A 5,452-nucleotide genomic window follows, 5' to 3' on the forward strand; every position below is an offset into this window, starting at 1 on the left:
ATTTTCAGTTCAATAATATTCTCTTTTCCCATTGTGTTAATGTTGTCAGAGAGAAAATTTGATCTTTGAAGACTGCTTTCATGGAATCCTCCCAATTTTGGTAAATCATTGTCCTCTTTATGACATGGGTGAGGGCTGCAGGAAATGCATGGAGCGCCACGGCATTGTACCTGCACTGCCGTCCCTACTCCCTGTTGCAGGGCAGGTATGATAGATCTTAATGATCCAAAGAGAGAGGGAAGCATCTGAATTGTTGACTGGGGCCACTGGATAGCCATCACTAGCCTAGAGATTCCATCAGAGTTGTCCTGGCACCTCAGCATCAGAAGTTGGGGTGTCGCCACTGACCACAAGATGGCTCAGACTACTTCCCTTCCCATCGAGGCACACGCTGCTGGCCTGCGGCTTCATTTAATTTAGAGGTGCCATAGAGCTGAGTTATAAGAGAGTCAAATCTGTGGCCACACTCCTGCCCCAAATTTGGAATCTCCTCTCTCAGTCTGGATAAACCCTTTCATTTATAAGCCACAATCAATATATAGTGGCTGCATTAAAAAAAAAAAAAAAAAAAAGACTAGCCCAAACATAAGGAAAAAGGTTTCTGAGCTTCTGGATGGGATGCTTTCCCCCTAATTGTGTTTAGACTCCTCCTCCTACTTTGCCTCCCACGCTTCCTTTCTGGTGGGCCACAGGCCTCTAGTACTTGCTTTCCCTTCCTCGCTCCTCCAGAGGTCACAGGAAAGAGCAAGGGGAGGCCTTGCATCCACAGGCTGTGCTCTGCAGTGACTGTCCAAGGCCCACTCTCTCATACTGGCTCATGTATCTCCCCTCAGGGTTCTTGGAGTAGCCCTGAAAGGTTGGGAACGGCTTTTTCTAACGCTTTTGGCTTGAGCCCCGACTCCAATGTATCCTCCTCAATATCCACTGCCCATGGTTTGGGTTGATCATTGCCTCCATTTCACCAGTTAACATTGATTTGCCGTTATAAAGGTCTATTCACTGAGAAGATGCAGCAAGAACAGAAGTCTGTTTTCTCCCCCAAAAGCCCCTGTCCCACTTTGGTCCACGAGGAGAGTGGGGTCCAACTCAAAGCCTTTGCTACAATGCATTTGGCCGCCACATTACATCCCGAATGTGGCACAGCCGTGGGCAGAGTCACTTTCTGGCGTCTTGGCGGCTGAGCTGGATCCCCATTGTTCCTTGGGGCTGTGCTGGCAGATCAGGCTCGGCAGATTACAGATTTTGCCTTGGACCTCTGGGAGCTCTTCTGGCCTTTCGAGGGCACAAGGTCCATCCCATCTTCAATGTACGTTCACCTAAGGCAGGAAGGAAACAACCACAGGGCCTCGGGTGAGGTACTAGAGATGTAGAGTAGTCCTTGCCTCCTCACTCCCTTTTGCTCATAATACCTTTGGAATGTACCCCTAGTTGTGGCTCAGCAGCTTACTTTACTATGTGGTCAGTGGACTGGAGATGTATAGAATACCCGCACACACTCCAAAGTCAGGGAGCAGGGCATGCCCAGAAGCAGATTTACTCAGCCTCCACATGTGGTCCTCTAGGTCCTCAGGTGCGGCCTTTTGACTGAGTCCAAGTTTGACAGAACAAATCCTTTTATGAAGGGGATGTGTTCTGTGAAGTTTGGAGTCAGTCAAAGGGCCGCACTTGAGGACCTAGAGGGCCACGTGTGGCCTCGAGGCCACAGGTTCCCCACCCCTGGGCTAGCCTCTCTACCCTTTCTTTCCTACTCCTTCTTTCTGTCCTTCCTTCCTGGTTTGCCTCCCTCCCTCCAGTTGCTTCCAGTTCTCTCTTCTTCCTTCCTGCTCTCCCTCTCCCTTCCTTCCACCTTTTCTCCTTTTCTTGGACCTTTCCTACTTTGTTCATTCCCTCCATCCCGCTCTCTTTCCTGCTCTCCTTCCTTCCCTCATCCTCCTCCCCCTTCATCCTCTCCTTCCTTGCCTCCCTCTGTTACTGTTTCCTTCTTTTATGATTCTTTCCCTCCCTTCTTCCTTCCTCTCTGCTTCCTCCCCCCCACCCCTGCCTCCTTTCTGACCTCCCTCCATCTGGGATGGGAGCCCGGACAGCAGACCTGAAACAGGTATAGAATGCACATCTTCCAGCTTGGGGAGATGAGCCCTTCCATTACATAGCATTATTCCTTTGCAGGTTCCCCAGTCTCTTCCACGTGGTCTGACAGCCCATGCTTTCAGGATGGTGTTCCATTGGCCGGGTCCCATTATGTCCCCATCTCTCCTTTCCCTCCCTCCTTCCTTCTCCCTTCCCCTTTTTCTCTGTCTTTCCTTCCTTCTCTCCCTCTCTCCTTTTCCTATTGTGCCTCCCTCCCATTTATCCTCCCACTTCATCTCTGCTTTTCCTCCCTTCTTTCTACCCTTCCCTTTTTTGCTGCTTTCTCTCCTTCCCTCACTCCAACTTTCCATCCACTCCTTCCTTCCTTTTCACTCTTACCTTCCTTCCTTTCTTGCCACTGCTTCTTTCCTTCCCATTCTTCTACCCCCCTTAACTCCCTCACTACTTCTCTCTCTCCCATTGGCTCTTATCCTTCCTCCCCCTCTCCTTTCAGCTCTTCCTCACCCACATGGCTCCCTTCTTCCCCTTCTTCCAGTTATGTCTCCTTCCCTGTCCCTTCTATTGATTCTCGCACCCTCCCTTCTAATCTCTTTCTCTCTCTTTGCTTCCTGGTCTGCTTCCCTCCCTTTCACACCTTCCCTCCCTTCCATTTTCTTGCTCTTTCCCTCCTTTCTTCCTTCATCTTTCCAACCTTGCTTCCTTCTTGGCCTCCTTGTCACTGCATCTTTTTCTCCCTTGTGTTCTTCTTTACTTCCCTCTGCTTTTCTTTTTTGCCTCCTTTCATAGCTCTATCTTCCTTCCTTTCTCTCTCTCTCTCTCTCTCTCTCTCTCTCTCTCTCTCTCTCTCTCTCTCCCCCTCCCTCCTTCCCTTTTTTACTTTCTTGAGTTGTAAATTTTTATTGGCATCATTTCTCTATATCACCAATGTCCCACTTAAAAAAAGAGGCTAGATTCTCTGCCTCTCTTTTCTAAGGTGGTCTTTTTGTTGAGACCCTGCCAGATTTCCCCTGGATTTCTCAAGCTCTCCCCCTCTTCTCTTCAGCTGCACTGGCTCATCTGCCTGCCAGTTGTCAACTTACTCCTCCAAAAAAGGGTCCAGTTGCAAGAAACACTTCCCACTGGGCAACTAGCATCTTATTCGAAGCCTCTGGATCTCCTGAACTCACAAGGTATTCACCAAGGCCGCAAGTGTTCATCTCTCAGGATTGCTGTTTGATGACCTGTGGCCAGAGAAATAGATAAAAAAACCAAAGAGATTTATTTGAGGATTGTCTCGGGCTGACCGGGTAAGCCCGTGTTCCTGTAGCTACCACAGCTGCTGATGGGAAGGTAGAAGAGAGAGAACCCCTTCCCAGCCCTGCTCCCCTCCCCCAATGATAAGTCTGAGGGAGAGCTGGCAGAATCAAAGTAATGAGCCTACTCTGAAAGGGCCTCTGGGCTCTTTTTACCCTCCCCTTCCCCAGCACTGTGTCCCTCCCCAACTATGTTTCTGTCTCCTTCACTAGCATCCTTCTCCTCCTTCTTTCTTCTTCTCTCTCTCTCTCTCTCTCTCTCTGTCTCGTTGCCTCCAATCCATCTCGCTGCCTTCTTGCCGTAGTCTCACTGTCTCTCCTCCCTCTCTCACTCTCTCTGTCCCTCTTACTTTTTTTTGGTGAGGCAATTGGGGTTAAGTGACTTGCCCAGGGTCACACAGCTAGTAAGTGTTATGTGTCTGAGGTCGGATTTGAACTCAGGTCCTCCTGACTTCAGGACCGGTGCTCTATCCACTGCAGTGCTACCTAGCTGCCCCATCCCTCTTACTTTTATACTCTTTCTCTGGCTCCATGTCCCTCCATCCTTTAATGGTTTTGTCTCCTTTACTAGATGTCTTTTCCCTTCTTTTTTGCACACCATCATCTTGTCTCTCTAAATTCATGTTCCCTCTCATTTTCTCTTGGTCTGTTTCCTTTTCCTAGCTCACCTTTCTCCCTAGCTCCATGTCTGGCTCTTTGTCCTCGGCTCCATCTCTTGCTCTGGCTCTTTACCTCCATCCCTGGCTCTCCCCTTCTTGCCTTTGTCCCTTTCACTATTTTTTCACCCTCCTTTCTCATACTGTCTTCTTGCCTGGGTAGTGGGGACCATTACATGGAGCGTGAATGAGGATGGGCCTGGGCTCTGTGTCCTTTCACCACATTGCCCTGACCCCTTGCTAAAGAACACACACATAATCAGTGGCTCCTTATTTGTCCCCCTTGATTGGGAACAATGTCAGAAAAGGATTGGTGACTGATCCAGGAAGGGCTGCCCACTAAGTAGGCAAGGACAGGCCAAGTCTTCACCTTTCTTTCTCTTACCCTCTTTTAAGGAGGCTTGGGACTCTCCCTTGGATTTCCCAAAGTCAGGGAGGCGGGGATTTCCTTCCCTTCCCCTTCCCCCAGATGCAATGACTTATTCTCTTGGATATATCCATCATCTCTAAGAATGGTGTAGTTGGGGGAAAAATCTCCTTCTGTGCAACTAGTGCCTGATCCAAAGTCTCTGGACCTTGGTTTCTCTCTTGGTAGGTTCATCTGCCCCTCTGTCTGTCACTCCACCCATCCCTAGATCCCTCAGTCCCTCCCTCTGGACCTCCTTGATCATTACCTGTATTCCTCTATCCATAGATCCACTCCATCTGTTACTTGATCCATTGCATTTTCTCCACGGAATCCATCACTATGATCCGTCTGTTGTGTAGCTCCATTTGGGTCTCTCTTGGTCTCTCCTTCTTTTCTTCTATTCTTCCATCTTCCTTTCCCTCCCAGGCTCTTCTGTTCTTCTCACTCTCATTCTACCCTTCCCTTTTGTCTGTCCTTTCAGCCTGTGTATCTCCTTCCTGGTATCCACACCTAGGTCCCATCTTTTCCTCCAAATAATCCATCAGTCCCTGCCGAAGCCTCTCCATTAATCCTTAATTCCCTGTATCATCGACCACTTCCAGTATAAGTTTTTCTAAGCATGTGATTCTGACTTGGTACTTTAGTTTACCCTTCCATTTCTCACTTTGGTTTTCTTTCTAAGCATCTAAACCTCACTTTATAGATTTGTCTTTTCACCTATCTCTCAATGTCAGGATCTCAGCACACATTCCATATCTAATTCTTAAAATTTCTCTCCTTTCTTCCTTTCCTGGCTCTCTGTATTTCTTGACCTATCTGTCCACCCTTCACTGGTAGGACTTCTCCTTTCACATATACTCACTGTGCTGGTATCTCTAGACAAGAACCTCTCACTTGGTACAGTTCTCTTTCCAGGCATCCCTAACATTATTGGTTACTAACCATCCATCTCTCATTTTACCAATTTCTCCACTCATCCGTCTCTTACTGTCTAGTTTGCTCTTCCA

General features: G+C 48.4%; 1 long non-coding RNA gene across 1 annotated transcript; it reads right to left on the reverse strand.

Annotated features, from left to right (window-relative positions):
- Window positions 1-612: 612 nt before the first annotated feature.
- LOC114053695 lies at window positions 613-4,783 on the reverse strand. Its single transcript, XR_003570412.1, has 3 exons — window positions 4,711-4,783; window positions 3,168-3,308; window positions 613-1,316 (listed from the first exon to the last, which is right to left on the reverse strand). It is a non-coding gene; the product is annotated as an uncharacterized LOC114053695 (long non-coding RNA).
- Between the last annotated feature and the right edge of the window lie 669 nt (window positions 4,784-5,452).

The sequence above is a fragment of the Vombatus ursinus genome, unplaced genomic scaffold (genome assembly GCF_900497805.2).
Source record: "Vombatus ursinus unplaced genomic scaffold, bare-nosed wombat genome assembly UNPS02004179.1, whole genome shotgun sequence".
In the NCBI taxonomy this organism is placed as follows: Eukaryota; Metazoa; Chordata; class Mammalia; order Diprotodontia; family Vombatidae; genus Vombatus; species Vombatus ursinus.